General features: G+C 32.2%; 1 pseudogene; it reads left to right on the plus strand.

Moving 5' to 3' along the window:
* Positions 1 to 10,010: 10,010 nt before the first annotated feature.
* Positions 10,011 to 15,934, plus strand: LOC150033114 (uncharacterized; annotated as a pseudogene).
* Positions 15,935 to 21,177: the final 5,243 nt, after the last annotated feature.

Raw genomic sequence — 21,177 nt, forward strand, 5'->3', positions numbered from 1 at the left:
TCTCTACTTTTATCATATACCAAACACCCCTATGAAAAAAGAACGTGGAAAATAAAAGAAAAAAATAATAATAAAATAAAACTCATTCTTTTTCTTTTCTATTTTTTTTTTTAAAAAAATCAGACTATATTTTTCCCTTTTTCAAACATGACAAAAGAAAACTGGTACTACATGATAAAAATGAAGAAAAAAAGGGAGAATAAAAAATGAATGAATGAACATGATAAACAAAAGTAAACGGAATAACATACAAATAGAAAGAGAAATATATATATAAAAGAACAAAAATATCTTGAACTATGGTATCTACAATACTATCGAAAAAAATAATAACTTCGTTTCCGTTGGTAAAAAATCTATAGGGGTTGAGATGGGAACCTTGAAATGACCCATTTCATTCTCAATCTCTATGAAATATGATGGCACAAATTTTGTTTGAGAAATGTGCGGGGTTCATGTTCTTTTTTTAATTATTTTAGAAAAAAATCAATAAAACGATTTTTTAAGAAGAGTTTTCGATTAAATAATTAATAATCCACTAAAAATCCTTATTTAAATGGTCAATTCCTTATTAATCCTCTTTTAAATAGTTAATTCCTCACAACAAAATTCAATATTTTAAATAAAGTAAAATAAAATTCATTAAGTTATTTAATAATCCATATGTAAGAGTTAAAAAATGGTTCAAAACATATCAAATTATTCATACAATATCATCATGCATACACGTGAGTTTAAAGTGATTCAAATACATACATATCTTTGTATGCATATATGTTTATACATATACACACAAAATAATATAAAAATAAACGAGTGCAGAGAATGGGGATGAGGAATTTGTTTCCATCTCCATGTAGCTCATAAAATATTTTTCCTCATTCCCTCCTCGTTCCCAACCTAAACAAGGATTCTCCATCCCGAGGAGTGGGTGTCGTGAGAAAAATGGATATCTCTACCCTTGAGGTTGCCTCTTTCATCCTCTAATAGTTATACTCAAATAGAAAAAATAGTCTAAATACTATTTTAATATTTGTGCTTTTGGCGCTGATTCATTTTGGTCTCTATATTTTCAATATATACATTTTGGTCTCTGTACTTTTAATATAGTTCATTTTGGTTCCTTCATTTTCATTTTTAAGGAACCAAAATTGTTAACTTTTAAAGTTTAAGGACTAAAATGAACCAAAGTTGAAAGTACAAAGAATAAAATGAATATTTTATTTTAAAAGTATATAAACTAAAATGAATTTACTAGAGTTTCAATCCCTTTTGAAAACTTATTTTCATAAATGTCCAAATAATTGGATATTTTCATATAATGGATTTACTACAATTTTCTGACCAAAGAACCTTGTGATAGGTGGTTGGAGAGTGAATATGCATTGGAAAAATATTTCCGTATTTACGAATCACCTTAGTGTTGGAGTGAGAAAATAAAATGCATTTATTATAGATTATTAATTAGTTAAGATTTTCTTCCTATTTTTAATTAAAGAGAGAATATATTAAACCTAATTTTATTTTTCACACATTTCATGTATCAAACATGTTGGGATTGGTGCTCTAATCTTGTGGGTCTCATAGTTTATAAATTTTGTACACAAATTATTTATTCAATAAAATAAGATTTATTTTATTCGACATTTAGTTTACATTAATTCAAATCAATAAAAATCCAGGATTATTTTATGTAACTTAAACATGTATGTGGTTGACATACAAGCAGATCATATTTAAGTAATAACCTAGATGGTCTAAAGTATATGGATAAAATTGGGTGCCTTATCCTAGTGATATTACGGATACAACCCACTTTTTAATTGTTATAATAGTTGTAAAGTGTTACAAAAGATGTGATCCTAATCGTTCATGTGGAGGCATGTGAGTGTGATATCCTATTCAAAAAGTTTGTATAAGACCGAAAATGTGAAATGATTAGTCTTTCTTTATAACTTTGTTACTTGAAGAGATTAACATTTCAATAGGATGACCATAGATGACTCGACCTTAATCTTGAGTGATTTGTAAATTTCTTTCTATGAAGGCGATTATTTGATCTGTATGGGTGAGAGTGGTCAGATTCTCCAACTCAATAAGCCTATCTTTTGGAGATTTGTCTGTGAAGGAGTTGGGAACACAATTACACACGATGAAATTCACTCTTTCTCCGTCTTTAGGGAAAATAGATAAATTGCTTCTTTGATAGCTGATTTTGGGTCTCGAACAATGGGGTCTCATCCCCCTCTTCCCCCACTTACCTAAGAGGGATTAGTTTAAAGTTAAACTGTAAACAGTTTGTTCATTAAGGGATCACTGGTATCTAAAAAGTTAGATGTAACTATATGAAGAAGTTAGATATAACTATATGGGTAAAATGGTAATATGACCCAACTGTAGTCACGAGTAGATTGTCAAGGGTCGACTTACTATTGATTGGTTATATCCATGGGCATAGAAAATATATCTACAACGTCAAGAGTGCAGTTGTGAGTCTTTAGTGAAGTGATTTAAAGTTATCGAATGTAAATTAATTTAATTAAAGAGTTTAATTAATTAATCTTGTATCATTGAAACTTCTAATTTCTAAGTCCATAAGGTTCTTTACTAGCTCATAAAGGATAAAATAATAATCAATTATTTTTAGATAATTTGAATGGCTCAAATTAAATAAGGGAATTAATTGTATGAAATACAATTAAAATGATGTTTATAGACATATTACAATATAAAGTTAATTTTGAATAAGATTCAAAGTTATACTTTACAATAAATGTGAGAGACAAATATAAATAAGATTCAAATATTAATTATATGAATAAGATTCGTACAATACTATGGGTTAAAATTAATACGAATGAAATTCATATTAAAACTACAGGTTATGTGAGAAGTTGTTCAAATTTAATTAAATATATGATATTTAATTTACTAATTTACTAATTGTTAATTAGTTAAGGGTTTGTTTAATTGTATATATTAAATTTGATTTTATATATATTATTTAAATTAATTTGAATTTTGAAAATTAACTCCTTTGGGAGATTAGTGAAATAGTGTAGGAGTTATAACTCTCACCTCAAGCCACTTTAAATCTCATGTATAAACAAAGAAAAGTTTTTTTTTTTTTTTTTTTGAAGTGAGTGTTCATTGGTTGTCTTCACAAAAAAAAAAAAAAAAAAAAAGTTTTTCTCTACAACTTCATCAACTTCCCCAAGATCTCTCACACAAAAAATTTTCCTACCAAAACTAGGAGCCCACACATCCTAGATCTCTTATCCTAAGAATAGTGAGGATTTCGAGTGGTGATGTCTAGAGAAATTTATTATTTGTAATGTTCTGTTCGTAGGAAGGTGTTGTTGTTTATGAGTTCGAGGAGATCAACTTGTGGAAAGGAAGTACGTGAAGAAAAAGGTCTTCAAGGGTTAATATTTTCTCTTTATCTCTTTCTCCTTTGTAGAAGCATGTTTTAAGTATAAATATTTATCATGGTTTTTCTGTTTATTTCTTTAATTTTTGGAGTTTCAAAAATTGATTATCACTGGCACTACATTGTATTTACATACTTCCGCTTGGAATTCAATTCTTTTAAAGCAATATTTTTGCTGATGAATTCATGGTTATTTTCAAATATACCTTAAAACATTGTATTAGAGGTTTGCAAATGTTCTAATCAATATATGAAATGTATTGGTAAATATATTTGATATGTACTCAAATAGAACTGGTTTTCAATTTGTTGGTTTTGATCAGTGGTTACTGTTGGGTTTTATGTCCTAAAACTTGCAGTTTGTAAAATGATAAACATTTTCTATAATCAATATACTTATTATTGATTTCATAAATTGTATGAAAGTCTGAATCCAATAAGCTAAGACCCATGACTATTGCATGAGTACTTGAACTTTATGTGGAGACATAAGAGTGGATCAGGTTTGAGTAAATAGTCAAAATGTCAATAGTACATGAATAAGGTTGGGTACCTTATTCTGGTAACACCATTGGATGCGACCTACCCTGTAGTTGTTACAAAGAGTTGTAAAGTGCTACATACGATGTGATTCTAATTCGACATGTTATGACATGAGGAGCGTGGGCGTCCTATGCAATGAGTTTTCATAAGATCGGATCAAGAAATAAGTCACTCTTACTTTATAACGTTGTTTACTATTTAAGACTGACTATTTCACCTAGATGACCTAGGTAACTCGATCTTAATCTTGAGCTAACTACGAACTTATGTTTATTCGTGATTATCCTTAGATTTGCATAGGTGAGGGTTGCCTCAACAACGCTGACTCAATAAGACTCTCATTTAAAAGGTAAGACCTAATAAATAGCTGGGGATATAAGGTACAAAACGGAGTTCACGCCTATTCGATTTAGGGATAGGAAAAAGGTTATTCTCTCAACTACAGAATCCATGTCTTGAACAAAGGGCCCCACCCTTTCACTAGGCTGAGAGAGTTTGGTTTAGTGATTGGATCACAAACCAGTTGTTCATTAGCGTATCAGTAGGAACTTGAGGAATAAGACGTAATCTCGAGGGTAAAAAAGATATTTGACCCAACCGTTATTACAATGTGAAGGGTCAACTTGCTGATTATGGTTAAATCACATGGACATAATGTATCTACAGTGAGAGGAGTGCAACTATGGGCTTTAGTAGAGTGACCCATTAGTTAACGAATGGGGATTAATCTGGTCTAATGAGTTTAGCCAATTAATCTCAGATCGTTGGAGCCTATGATCTGTAGATCTGCGAAGTCCTCCTAGTAACTCGTAATGGACTAGCTTTAGAATAGCATGATAGGTTAATTTGAAACGTTCAAATTAGAATTAAGGGAATTAGTAAAGATATAATTACATGTTTAATTTGATAATTAAATGGAATAGGAGAATTTATATTTAAATATGATTTAAATATATTAAGATGGATGTGTATAAAAATTAATTTAATATTTGATATAAAATTAATTAAGTTTTATTTAAAAATTAATTTATGAAATTAATTAAAATTTTCAGTTTTAAAATCAAAATGGATTTTAAAAATCACTAAATAAAAATTTGATTTTTAATAAATTAGAGTGCTTAAATGATCCTTGTTGCTTCCGCTGTTATTGATACATTCCTACAGTTACTTTTTAATATACCTTAGAACAATGTATTAGATCTTTGCAAATATTCCATCCAATATATGAAATATACTGGTTGTACCATTATATAATATAATTAAATTACGAGTATATATTGTTTACTGAATTCCTTTATTAGGTATACAATAATATATAAATTACAGATTGATTCAATGTTCAACATGAATTACAGTATATATCATAAATTCTATTTATATCATAAATTCAAAATAGTAGAAAATAAACAAAAATATCTACTAGTATCTATAAGTCATAGATGGACTAGATATGCAACACAAAAATATATATGACAGGATATATACCACAAAACCATATCATATTATAGGGTATTTGACATAAAACCAAAAGCCTAAATCTCAAACCATCTTAATGAAGGAAATTAGAACTCGAGATTCCATGAGCAGCGGAACAAGACTATTCCAAATTACAATCATGAATCAACAAATCATTTACAGTCGACTTCAGACAAATGGTTATGCAATTCATACAGAAATTACAGCATGAACAATACAAATGCATAAAGAGACAAACTCTACGCACATCGGTAGAAACGTCTCCATGCTCTGAAGTGCATGAACGCTCGAACAACAGCGACCTCGAACGCCCGATCTACACGACCGCAACACCGCACGAACACTTCGCGCTCGTTCTCAATGATCTCCTCGGTCACAAACTCCTCAGCAACACGAACGGCCTCTACAACACCACAAACGGCCTCTAGAAAACCTCGATGGTGTCAAGTTGAGTCTGACACCGCCAACAAGGCGACCTTGGTATTCTCGGTGTGAGAATCCAGAGGGTGGGCTCTGTTCAGACTCTGTATGAGGCAGACGAAGGGAGGAACAACGATCGTATACACGACTGGGTAAATGGGAGATGGATGAGACCTATCATATAGATCGATGCCCAATCATTTAGATAAAGCTATGCGATCGTCTAGCAAAAGCTATGCGATCGTTTAGTCTATCGTTTAGCTTCGTTTGTCGTGTACAAACTCTACACGATCGTTTACTTTGGGCCAACGACTGTCTAGCAAAACTATGTGATCATTTAATAAACACTGGACGATCGTTTAGCTCGCACCTGCACGATCGTTTAGTTCGCCCAACCGTCGTTTAGTAAATCAGAATTTACTTGACGACTTCGTGAGTTTCTTTGCAAAGAGAAAACTCAAAATCCTTTTCAAATGTTTGAAAAAACTTCTTTCCAAAAATAGGAAACCACTTTCTTTTTAAACTCACGGTTACCATGATCCAATAACCACCCACTACTTTGGTTATTTAAAAGAAAAAGTATTAATTATCTAATAATTAATATTATTATAAATATAAATGATAACCAACTTATCACACTATATTTATAACCTAGTTTTAATATTTCATCTCATGAAACAGATAAACCATAGTTCTTTTTCTATTCCATGGTACTTAATGTAAATCTCATTTACATCAATCTTCCATTAGATGTATCTTATATATCATACCGATTATATCATATATAATCAAAATATCTCTTGTCAATTTGAACATTTCAAATCAACACCAAGAACTGATCCTCAACAGAATCCAAGCTACCAAGGGGACCTCATGGATCTATAGCTCCGAAACTCTAACGGTACGTGAATAACTAACTAAACTCTTTAGTCACAGGATCCACCATCTGTTAACTGTCAGGCACTCCACTAAAGACCGACAGCTGAACTCTCCTTACTACAGATATATTATGTGTTTATCTTAACTAATCAGCAGTGCGACAACCTTTCACAGATAGCTCGTAAGTACAACTGGGCCAATAATCATTATGCCCCTATAGTCACATTTGTCTCCTTAAGTACCATTGATCCCTCTAATGAACATAAGTCAAAGTCCTACTATGACTGAGTCTTCTCTTCCAAAAAGAAGTTATGACCACTATGTTCAAGCCCCAAAATCAGCCCTTATGGGAGCAATCTCTCTACATATCCCTGCTTCGGGAAAGGAGTGAATTTCATCTTGTAGATTAAGTTCCCAGCTCCCAGATCAGACAAATCCCCAAAAAGGTAGGCATGTTAAGTTGGCAATTTGGCCCCTTTCACCCATACTAATCAAAGGACCGCCCTCAAAGGCAGGAGTTCCCAAAACACTCAGGATTGAGGTCGTCTCACCTATGGTCGTTTAGGTGAGGTGCAAGTCTCTAGTATCAACGGAGTTATATACAGAGTCTAGTCATCTCGTGGTCCAGGTCTTATACAAACTCTTTGTATAGGATACCCCCGTTTCACGTCTCTACATGAATGGTCAGGATCTACCATCTGTAGTAGTTTATAACACTTGCAAACCTCTACAAAGTGGGTCGTATCCGTAGTGTCACTAGGATCAGGTATCCCACCTTACTCTTTATACTACAGACTGATTTAGGTTATCACTTAAGACATGATCCACTTGTATATCACATATATATGCTTAAGTTCACATAAGATAACTAAGAAGCTTTGTTTATTGGATATGAGTAAATGTCAGAATTAAATAACACTTATTTTATTCATTAAACAATGTGTATCTTTATAAAACAATGAACCTCCGGGAGAATTAGGACACCAATCCCAACACTTAATACCATGATACCTAAATGTATATTATTATAGTATATATGATAAAAATATTATAGTATATACGACACATGGTGGTTCACAACGACGATGCTCAACGGAAAGGGGCGACTAAACAGACACGCAATTAGCGGTTGTTCTGAGGCGAAGACTTGAAGACGAATACGAGTAGTGGCACAAGGCATCAATTGTAGGTTGGACGACAATCGTAGTGAGAGAAAGGGCAACGAAAATCGATACCAAATCTCCATGGATTGGGCGGCGCCAGATCTCAACAAATCTTGATTAGGTGAGACTAGATCTCCAAGGATCTGACTAGGCAACACTAGATCTCGATCGACCTGGACTATGCGGATCTGTATCTACACAAATTTGGACATTTGTACTAATATTCATTGTCGGACGCATTTGACTAGGAGAGGAGAACCGAGGTAGGCGTCAATGGCTAGTGACAGATGCGGACGAACGGTGATGGTGGACGATGAGTCTCACTTGGTGAGCGACGGACGAACAATGATGGTGGACGTCGAGTATCACGTGGTGAATAATGGGTTGTGAATCAATGGTTAACGATAATATGAGTGAACGATGGATAAAAAGAAAGAGAGAGGATTTTGAGAGAGAAATTGAATAAGATTAGAAGTTGTGAGTATTTAAAAGTCTAATATTTTTTATTAAAAAATGCATCTCATTTAGAACTCATTTTCTCTTTCATATTTTTAATTAATTGATGGTCGGAGACTAAATAGTAATTGATTTTTTTTATTATTTAGTTTTAAAGTCAATTTAGACATTCTTTATTGAAAATTTGTAGCAGGTGTTTTTTTTTATATTATAAATAAATAAATATATTTCCTTTTTTAAAACTAATTGCATATATAGAATATTTGGCAGATACGTTTACCTTTTTTTTATTCCTAAAATAACCTTTTCCTCTCATGTCGTTTTCTTCGTTTGGGATATGTTTTTTCACCATGTCGCTTCTTCTTCATCTATCTTCTTTTTGGTCGAGCTAGTATGCGTTTTCCAAGTATGTCTGTTTCATTCTTCGTTGCTCGATTATGAGAGTAGTAATTCTTAGAGGAACGTTTGATTAGTTCTTTTTTTATCATGATTTTGTATTTCTACATTCAATTTGGTATTTCTACTCGCAATTTCGTATTTCTTACTCATGATTTTGTAGTGTTTCATCCTTTTCTCGTGCGGTCCTTTCTCCCATGTCTAAGTCTTCTTCCTCAGTTTTTTATTCAATTTCATTTGAGACTTTTAAATTTTTGGCGATTTGTACTTTTTTAGGTTTCATTAATTTTAATTGAAGTATGTTGATGTTAGTAGTCGATTTGATGATTTCTACACATTTGATCTACTTTAATTTTTCCTTTCAGTCTTCATGACTTAATTTCTGTTTTGTTTATATTTAGGTTTTTTCCTTTCAATCTTCATAACTTAATTTTTGATTTGATGATTTTGTTTATATTTAATTTTTCCTTTCAGTCTTCATCACTGATATTAGTAGTCATGAATTTCCTATCATTGATATTAGCAGTCATGAACTTTCTATCACTAGGGTTGGCAAAATTCCCTATGGGGAATCCCCGGTTGACTGGGGATTGAGCCAAATCAGAAAAAAATTTCGGGACCTCGTCTGGGGACGGGGACAATATCCCTGCCCCGACCCCGATTTGATATATTTATATTTATAATATATAAAATAACTTTTTTATATGTATGTTTATAATGTATAGACTTATAGTGTTGTGGAGCCCAATATTAAATATCTAAATTCTAAATCTAATCAAAAAAATCAAGCCCAAATTTTAATCAAATTTTAAATAAAATCAAAACTTAAATAAATTTTTAATTAAAAAATAGAGAATCCCCGTGGGGAATTAGTAGGGGATTCCCCGAGGGGAAATGGGGCCCCACGGGGACCCTGTTTCCCCAACCGGAATCTCCGCCCCCGTCCCCACCTTCAAATGGAGGGGACAAGGGCGAGAATGGGGGAGAATTTTCTCCTCGGAGCTGAGGACGGGACCCCCCCCCCCCCCCCCCCCCCGCCTCGCCCCCGTCCCCGTTGACAACTCTATCTATCACTGATATTATTAGTCATTAACTTCATATCACTGATATTATTCTACTAATGATAGATACATATCATAGTGTATCAATTATATTAGTCTATCACTAATAGATACTGGTTTCTATTTATTCTACTAGTCAATCAATTTTATGAGTTTAATTTTTGTTTCTTGCAGTGATTTGGAAATATGATTAAGCTTGCAGTTGTGGTGTTTCATAGTGAACAATGGGATGATAAACATAATTACTTGAATTACAAAATTGAAGGCATATTGGTCAATGCGATTATGTGTTTTGAGAGTTTTGTGAATTTATATTAAGGGAAATTCAATTGGATGCATCTATTTCTTTAATAAAATCAATGATCTTATTGGATTTTTGTATCAATAGCATTCAAATTGTTATTGAAATTCGTGAAGATAATGATGTTGCTTGGTTTTTTAATTTAGTTAAAGAACAAAGTACAAGACATCCATTAGTTGTTTATGCCACTAATATTCTTTTAGAAGGAATTTCCAATAGTGGATTTGATAACTTTTTATGTGTTGTGTCTTCTTCTTCCCCCATTAATGATGATTTTAACATCCTAATGAATGTTCATATTATTAGGGTTGATGCCTTAAATCTGTAGGGTTCTATAGTTTGTAAACGTTGTATGAACAAACATTTATGTGATTAATAATATATGATATTTTATTCACTCAATCTATAAAATATATGATATTTTAGTTGCATTAACCACAAACCAATAAACTAACATTCATGGTTATCGTTGTAACTTAAACATGTATGTGGAGACATACAGGTGGATCACGTTTAAGTGATAACCTAAATGGTCTATAGTATATGGTTAAGGTTGGATACCTTATTCAGGTGACACTACGAGTATGGCCCGCTTTGTAGGTGTTACAAATGTTGTAAAGTACTACAAATGATCTGATCCTGATCATTCATGTATTAAACATGCGAGCGAGGATATTCTATGCAAAGGAGTTTCTATAAGATCGAACTATGAAATGTTTAGTCTTGTTATATAATGTCGCTCATAATAGAGACTTTCGTTTCACGAGGATGATCATAGGTAACATGACTTTAATCCTGAGTGGGTTGTGAACTTCTACCTAAGAGGACGGTCCTTTGATTTGCATGGGTGAGAGTGGCCAGATCCTCGACTCAACAAGTTTACCATTTTGGGGATTCGTCTGATTGGGGAGTTGGGAACTCAGCTACACAAGATAAAATTCATTCCTTCCCCGAAACAGGAGTGAGTAGATAAATGACTCCCTTAAGGGCTGATTCCGGGTTTTGAACAATGTGACGCCACACTCTCTCTTGGCCTGAGAGGGGTTTAGTCATAGTTATTAGAGAGATCAATGGTACTTAACTGAAAGAACTCTTAAACACGAGTATCCATGAGTGCGTTTAGATCTTTCCTATTTCATTGTGACCGAATTACCACACACACATTGTAACAAACAGATATGCATTTTAACACTAATTATAGGCATGATTTGACAAATAAAATACAATAGATTGAGTAAAAATACTAGTTGAAGACTATCTTCAGTCAGACTCAATCTAGCGGAAGCAAACCCTTTATGGTCTTTATCGTGCAGCAATCAGTCGGCTACAGCAACATGATCGACGACACCACCACTTGGAGCCCTTGGTATTCTCAGAGTGAGAATCCAAAGAATGGACTTTGATGGAATTGGTAGAAGAAGAAGGCAGGAACAATCGTGTAGAACGATAAGCAAGTGGGAGATAGTAGGTGACTATCGTATAGTCGGGTGCTTATCGCTTAGAGAAAGGTACATGATCGTGTAGGTTTTACTAAAAAACCGTTTAGTAAATAGTAAGCAATCGTTTAGAAAACTCGGCACGTTAAGCAATCGTTTAGTGAAGGTGAGCGATCATTTAGTACATTGGTGCGATCGTTTAGGCGATAAGGCGCTATCGTGTAGGCTCTCAACTAAGCAATCGTGATGTTTCCACACCTTGAGTGATTTTTTCGAACTCCATGCAAAAATGAAAACAATTTTCATTTTATTCTTCAGTTACCATAACTAAAATCAATCTTCCCACTCTCGCACAATTGCGAAGAAATTCCCAGCCAATTATCACATAACCGCTTTAATTAATGAATAAATGAATATAATCATATTATATTCTTAACCTATAGTTTGATATCACATATATATACTATAGTAATTTCTCATCTACTTGATATTTATATCTTATTTCCTCCAAAATAATGTATCTCATACATTTAGTCAATTATATCACATATAATTAACCAATTTAATTATATCATATATAATTGAACTCCCTATTGTCAATTTGAACATTTCAAACTGACTCAAAAATTGATTCTCGACTTTATCCAAGCTACTAAGAGGACTTTATGAACCTGTGGCTCGAAACTCCAACGGTACGTGAATAGCTGACTAAACTTTTTAGCCACGAGATCCACCATCTGTTAACTGCCAGGCATTCTACTAAAGACCAACAGCTGAACTCTTCTTACCATAGGTATATTTATGTGTCCATCGAATGTAACCAATGATTAGTACGATGACCTTTCACAGATGCTCGTAAGTACAATGGGCCAATTTACCGTTTTGCCCCTATAGTTACATCTTACTCCTTAAGTACCATTGATTCCTCTAATGAACAATACAACATAGTCCAACTATGTGTGAACCCTCTCGGGCCAAGAGAAGGTGTATAGCGCCATATCGTTCAAGTCTTGGAATCAACCCTTAAGGGAGCTATCTATCTACTCGCCCCTGCTTCGGGGAATGAGTGAATTCAATCTTGTGTAGCTGAGTTCCCAGCTCCCAAATCAAATGAATCCTCAAAGTGGTAAGTTTGAGTCGGTAACCTGGCCACTCGCACCCATATAAATCAAAGGTCCTCCCTCAATGGTAGGAGTTCCCAACTCACTCAGGATTGAGGTCATGTTACCTATGTTCATCCTAGTGAAGTGAAGTCTCTGTCATGAACGATGTTATATAATGAGACACTAACACTTCGTGGTTAGGTCTTATACAAACTCTTTGTATAGGACGCCCCTGCTCGCATGTCCCCTACACGAATGATCAGGATCAGACCATCTGTGATAAGTCACAACACTTGTGACCATTCCACAAAGCGGGCCGCATCCGTAACGTTACCAGGATAAGGTTTCCCTCATATATCCATATACTACAGACCATTTTGGTTATCACTTAAGACATGATCCACTTGTATGTCATCACATGCATACTTAAGTTACATACAGATAACCAGGGATTTTATGTTTATTGGTTTGTGGTAAAGCAAATAAAGTAAACAACTGAGCAAAATCAAGAAGTGAAGTAAAATATCATATATTATACATCACAAACATTCTACGAACTGTTTATAAACTACAGGACACGAGACTTTAGAGCATCAACCCCAACACTTAAGGAGTTAGATGTAATACAAGGCAAAACGGTAATTTGATCTAGCTGTACTTACGAGCAATTTGTGAAGGGTCATTATACTGTTGATTGGTTATATCCAATGGACACATGAATACATCTATAGTGCGAAGAGTGTACCGTCGGTATTTAATGGAGTGCCTGGCAGTTAATAGATGGTGGATAATGTGATTAAAGAGTTTAATCGGTTATTCACGTACCGTTGGAGCTTCAAGCTACAGGTTCATAAGGTCTCCTTGGTAGCTTAATGGATTTAAGTTAAGAATTAGTTTTTGGGTTAATTTGAAATGCTCAAATTAATAGGAGAGAATTTAATTATATATGATATAATTAAATTAATTCAATTATATATGATATAATTGATATAATGTATTTGATATATTATTGTGTAATTTGATAAATAAATATTTGAATATGATTCAAATATATTTTGTATGAATAAGATTCATAGTTATTAAATTTAATATAAATATGATTTATATTAAATGTCATAAAATAGAGACAAATAACTATGTTTTATATATTGTATATGATGTAATATTAAAACTATAGGTTCTAAATATAATATGATAAGTTAGCTATCATATTTATTTATAAATATTAATTATTTAATAATTAAACCCTTTTTCTCTCTAACCACCCTTAGTAGGTAGTTATTCGGTTTTTATGAAAATTTTGGGATAAATGAAATATGATTTTATTATTTCAAAAGGTTAAGTTGCACAATTTGTGAACTACTATACGATTGCTTGGAGAGTCTATGCGATAGACACTTTCTCTAAATGATTGAGAGTATTTGTTATGCGATAGCTTTTGTCCTCCTCGATCATCTTCCTCCTCCAACTCCAAACTCCCCTCTAACCAAAATTAGCCAAAGTCGACCACTCCTAGATTCTCACACCGAGAATACCAAGGTCATTAAGTGGTAGTGTCCCATTTTGTTGTTCGAGTTTCTCGTTGTTGTTTGATGTTGTTCGTTTAGAGTGTTTGTGACTTGTTTGATGCGTTCGTGAACGAGTTAGATCGAGGAATTAACGCGAAGAAGGGTTCTTCGAAGGTATAGTATTTTGAACCTTTGTTTATTATGAGAAAGCATGTTGTAATTTATCTTTTGATGCATAATCTATTCTATTTACTATAATTGTATGTGTTCAATCAAAATGGGATTTGGACGATCCGCTTCCATTCAAAGGTTCTCTATAAAAAAAGTTCCTTCATATATTAGTAGCTTGTCTTCAACATTTGATTTGAAAATGATGGATATGTTTGCTAATAAGGAAATAGTATCAAAGTCTTTCTACTACATAGCTATAAGGGTGGGGAACTATGGAAACTTAGCTATAAAGAACAACTTTGAGTTCAAGACTTTGAGATCAAATTCTAAATCAATTGTGTTGAAGTGCTCACAAGAAGATTGTCAAAGGTACATTCATGCATCTCGTTATAAGGATGGGGAACTATGGAAACTTAGGTAGTATATTGTTAATCACAATTGTTCTATAAATGCTATTTAAACTTCTCATAGCCAAGCATTTTCATCATTGATCGATGATTGTATGATAAAAGATTTTAGCCTTTGTGGCCGTTTGACTTCGAATGATATTATGATTCACATGCGTACTAAATTTGGGGTAAATATTAGATACTATAAAGCTTGGAGGGCGAAAGAATATATTATGAAGTCATTGAATGTTGATGCAAAGGAATCTTATGCATTGATCCCATAATCTTTTATATATGATCAATTAAGCTTTCAATGAATACATAATCAGTATTTGATAGACTTGTTTAACCGATATGGTCTACCAATAATATTGGTCTATCAGTGATAGGTCTTATAGTAAACAAGCATATCCTTGGTCTATCGGTGATAGATCTATTGTAAAATAGCATGTAATTATTCTTTGATATATCTTTTTTATCTTACTATTAGTTCATTCACTACATATGAAACTGATTCCGAGGGACATTTTAAGTATTGTTTTATGGCAATTGGATCGTGTATTTAAGGTTGGAAATATTGTAGGCCAAACATATCAGTTGACGACACCTTTTTGAATTGTAAATATGGTGGAACTCTTTTGATGGTGTCAACAATTGATGGTAACAATCAAATTTTTCCTCTTGCCTTTAGTATTGTAGACTCCGAGAATGATGCATCATGGAGATGATTTTTTTATAATATAAAAAAAAGTTTAGGGGATCAAGAAGGTTTAGTTATTATATCTGATCGACATTTAAGTATTTCAAAAGGTGTTCAAAACGTTTTTCTAACGACTGAATATTGTGTTTGTTTGCAACACTTTTTGAGAAGATTGAAGTTGACATATAAGGATTCTTCTATTGATAATATGTTTTTTAGATGTGGAAAAGCATATACTATGCTGATTTTGAACTAAATATGAGATGGATGAAGACTATATATCCTCGCATACGAGACTATCTTGGTAATGTTGGTTTTGAAAAATGGGCTTGTGCGTATTGTAGAAGGAGAAGATATCAAATGATGACTACAAACATTTCAGAATGTTTAAATGCAGTTCTAAAAGAGCTTAGAGATTTACGTGTGGCATCACTGCTTGATTCTATCAAATAACTATTTCAAAAATGGTTTCATGATAAAATTAAAGTTGCATATTGTATGAAATCTATTTTGACTAGCTAGGCTGATGGAAAATTATGAACACGACATCATATATTAAGAAACTTCACGGTAAGAGTTACTTGTTTTCATAGGTAATATTGCACAATTTGTCATTGATTGAATTCTATCAGTGATGGACTTCTATTACTAATAGACTCAGATAGTTGGATCTTAATTAATTTCCTGTCTATGTGTCATTTAATTTCTCAGATTAATGCAATTAATGATGTCAAATTTCAGGTGATTGATGGAAGCAATCACTTTATGGTACATTTAGATTCCAAATCATGTACTTGTCATGTTTGGGATCTTGATGAAATTACATGTGCCCATGCACTTGTTGATATTCATGGACGCAACATAGATACTTACTCATTTGTTCATAAGTATTGTTTGACAAATACCTTGATTTTGTGTGGTTCTGTTTGTCCAGTTGGGAATCATGCTAATTGGAAACCTATAAGGATTTGACATAAGTATATTACCTCCCGTTATTAAACGCCCAATAGGCCGACCTCGAAAACAAAGAATATTATCAATTGACGAGCAAAAAATTCAAACAAGGTGCAGTCGTTGTCGTCATGTTGGTCATAATCGTAGAACGTGTACCCTAAATTATTAAAAAATAAGATTAAAAATATAAATCTCGAAATTTAAAAACTAAATTAAAACCAAGCTCAAAAATTAAGAATTAAAAATATAACGTTTTAAAATTTACGTATTAATAAAATTTTCGTCTATATCAATATTTTAGTTATATTAATACATGTTATAGGTAAATTGAGTTACGTAGGATTTTGACTCGTACCACGGATTTTTAACCTTTGTATTTCATTTCCCCCCCCTACTTCTTATTCAATGTGAAGTAACATCACTTAAGGTACAAATTTTAGTCCTTTGAACTTTTTCTCAATACAAAGTACAAAATTTTCCAACATATTTTTATAGAATAAAAATACAAAATCAAGTAAATATGAAAAAAAGTAACATCAATTTAAAGTAATGTCAATGTTCTTTCTATTACTGATATTGGTCTATCATTGACATTGATTTATCACTAACCACCCATTACATAATACAAAGAATTTAGTTCTTAGAACTTTAAAGTAAAAAGCACAAAGGGACATAATTTGCACCGATTCAACTAACGATCCAAAAATTCTTATACTTATATGACAAAATGAATTATATATGAAGTTATTGTGATTAATTTCAAGCAATTTCACTATAATTTTTATCACTAATATTGGCTTGTCATTGACATTGATCTATCACTTAGCACCCATTACATAATAACAAGAGTTTAGTTTTTAAAAATTGAAAATAGAAGCACAAAGGGATATAATTTGCACTGATTCAACTAACGATCCAATAATTTCCTATATTTATATGACAAAATGAACTACATATGAAGTCTATCATGGATTGTTTTTATCATTGATACGTTTGTATCACTGATACTACTAATGTATCCATCAAAACTAGGGTATATCCTACATCCCACAATATTAAAGTACCGAAATATCCACAAAAACTAAGGTCTAATAGCCACAACATTAAACTAAGCCACAACTCCATTACTACATTCGAGAGATTTTTAGGTCAAAACTAGGGACAATGTCCTTGATTCTAGGAGAATGTCTTGTTTGTTTTGGAGAAGCTTTATTTTGGTCTTTTGCATTCTTTTGGTTCTTTGCATCCTTTTATTCTCTTGCAATCTTATCGTCATTTGCATGCTCCAACATCTTCTTTAACGGTTTATGCTGTCTTTTTTGTTTAACATTTTTGGTATTCATCGTTGTATTTGCCTTTTGTTGAATAACCTGAAATGTCAATACTTAATTATAAGTTTATAAATATATATTGAGTCTATAAGTCATAAAGCAATATAGAGAATGTGACAATTTTTATACCTTCACTTTTTTGCTTTGTCATGCACCACTTTTTACCTTTTTTCATGTCCATTGACTTCTTCCTCCTTATCTTCAATCTTTCGTAAATATATTGTATAAGTGGACCAATGCACAAAATTGTAGAAGATGTTAATATACTTTTTCTATGTTATTGTTGGACTCTCATAAAAAGATGACAACATTCTATCAGTGATAGAAACCTATCATTGATAGACTTTAATGAGCAACACACTTGAAGTCTATAAAAAGATAATAGCAATAACCTACTATTTAACTAGATGGGTACTTTTTTTCCCTCAACAATAGTGGTTATTCTATTTCCTTCTCTTTCTCACGATTTTGCTCATGCTTCTGTTGATATTAGTATATTATTTTTGTCAGTAAACTATTATATAGTCTATCATTCGGAAAAATTTTACCTCTTTCTCCTTGGCATAAGTAGTTGCATATTCAACTACTTTATCATTATTAGCATCAACATCGACATCTATCATTTCTAGACTCATAGATGGAGGACGATTCTTTTCAAAGGACTCTTGAGATTGTCTCTCACTTTGACATTTATGTGTGACCTTTTGCTTTACAATTTCCATTAGAGAATGTAATAAAGTAAGAATCTTCGTTTGTCCTTTTTTAAGATCTTCAAAATCTTCTTTGTTTTGCCTTTTAAGACCTTCAACATCTTCTTGTAAAGAAAATATTCTTTCTCCAGTCTTTTTATCTTTTTCAACAACATTTTCTCATTCCTCCAATCTTTTCTTCTCCATCTCCATAAATTTTTTGAAATATTATGATGCCATTTCTTCTTCTGATGCAATAATAGGAACTAAAGAGAGCTGAAGATATAATATTTAATTAGTACTGTATACAAAATACCTTATTTTTATGAGATTTGAAATACTCAAATAATCATAGTAGGAGTTATCAGTGACATGGTTTAATAAGATCATATCAGTGATATGAGCTTATCACTGACAAACCCCGTTACTGATAGACCAATATCACTGATATAGTCTATTTATCTGAGATATTGGTCTATCATTGATAAACTATGTTGCTGATAGACTCCTCTACAGTTATTTATGTGTTTCAATAGATATAATACTTCTATCACTAATATTTGTCTATCACTGATAAATCCATATCATCGATAGACTTGTATCACAATTACTAATGAAAAAAATTAGAAACTTACATTTCGTTCCGAGAAGATGTTGTCGTTAGGATCTTGCCAATCTGGTTGCTTTGTTGTTTGCGAATTCAAGATTCTTGGAAAGCCATTTCCTATTCTTTTTGCGAACCTCCCAAAAAATTTAGGAAGTATTTCATATGTCCAATAAGTTAAAACTATGGGGAAACCTTGCAGATAGGCAGCTAGTTTTTCTTTACTCTTAATAGATTTCTTAAGAAACTCGACAGTAAGACTATAAGACAGTCTTCCCCATTCCTAAACTTATCCTTATCATTCAGCATCTTAACATGCTTCCAATCCACACAGTTCTGATGTTGTTTTGGAATCAACAAGTTTTCTAGCAAATAAAGATTGGCAAGTTTTACTATTTTTCTTTCATCATTGTAGTGATTAGAAAAGTAGTTAAATGTACTATTCATATTTTCCCTAGTGATGCTAGTATCATTTCTAAAAAATGCTTGTCTAATTTCTGAATCATTTTATTTAGTTTTATCTAAAACATTTTCAACAGAGTATTCATCACAATTTAATTCAATAATAAAAAAAAATCCCTCAACTCAAACTTTACAATGTTATCTTCAACGTTAAAAAGAAGAACATTGTTATTAGTAGAGACACATTGTCTTCTAATCAAATGTGCTAGAAGTTGTAAAGATACTTTGGACATTTTAAAACCTAGTAGATGCCTAAATGGTCATTCCTTAAACAAAGATAGACATGTAGAATCTAAACTCTTAATATGGTCTATCACTTCCATCTTGACATAAACTGTGACTTTCAAAATGGAATTCCAACATTCTTTAGGAATTTTTTGTGCCTATTTAAAATATATATATGGTCGAAACCCTTAATATGATCTATCTCTTTTTTTCATTTTTTTTTTATAGTTCTTCAAGTTATGGTATTTTTTGCCCATTTTTTTTGTTGTTCGCTTTCCATAATTGTTTTTCAATTATCAATCTGTTAGAATAGTAATAACCACTTCAATCAACAAACTAAACACTTCAAGTCTATTAGTGTTGGTAAAGTCTATCCGTGATAAGGTTATCAATAAAGACTTCACCACTTAAGTTTATCAGGAAACTTATCACAGATAGGCCCTACTCAACATCATATTAGTCTAAAAGTAGGCTAGCAATAGTCTATCGACTAAACAACAAATAAACGGAAAGAAAACTACAATTTTTCTTCATTTTCATGAAAAATAAATCCAACATGCTCAAAGTCTATCAGTGATAGCAACTTATCAATAATAGACTCTAATCAACAACAACAACAACAATAAACAACAGTGAAATTGTACATTTACTTAGATGGCATGAAAATACGTTCAACATCCATTATATATACCAGTGATTGAACTTATCACTTGTAGACAGTAAACCAATGCATTTATTTACTCATGAAAAACAAAAAATAAATTCAATATTCTTCAAGTTTATTGGTGACAGAAATATATCACCGATAGACCCAAACAAAAACACATTTAAAGTTTAAAGCACACAAATAATAATCAATCAACTAAACAATAAGAAAGAAAAAAAAAATCATGGAACTATGTTTTTTCTTACCTTTGAAAAGAAAAACAGTCATGAACAATAATCAATCAACTAAAAACATTTGAACGGAAACGGAATACATTCACTGGAAGAAGATTGTCGGTGATCTACGGATATTTTATGGATGATTGATAGGTTTTTTTATTCACAGATTTTAGAGTTTTAAAGAAGATCATTGGGTTTTTCGAACAAAAAAAAGGAGGAAACTAAACGACAGATGGATAGAAACTTATTACTGGCGGATGTGAATCGGCATCGTTTTTGGAAATCCCAATCGGCGATGGAAGAGAAATCGTCGATCGTTTTGACGCGCTAGAAGAGAAATCGACGATGGGCTTATAGAGGAAGGATACAAAAGTATTATCGTGAAAGAAGGATTATGGATCGTGGGTCATGGGCTTTTATGGGCTTTTTAGTTTTTTTTATATGGTTGTACTCAAATTTGGCCATATTTATAATTTGTTTTGGTTAATTCTATATTTATAATTAATTTGGCCCAAAAATTTATGTTTACAAGCGACCTATCTTAATCAGGGAAAAATTCAACATAATTAAAGTAAAAGGGCCTTTATTGGTGATC

This window comes from Benincasa hispida, chromosome 10 (genome assembly GCF_027475165.1).
Source record: "Benincasa hispida cultivar pf3 chromosome 10, pf3_genome.v1.1, whole genome shotgun sequence".
Taxonomy (NCBI): domain Eukaryota; kingdom Viridiplantae; phylum Streptophyta; class Magnoliopsida; order Cucurbitales; family Cucurbitaceae; genus Benincasa; species Benincasa hispida.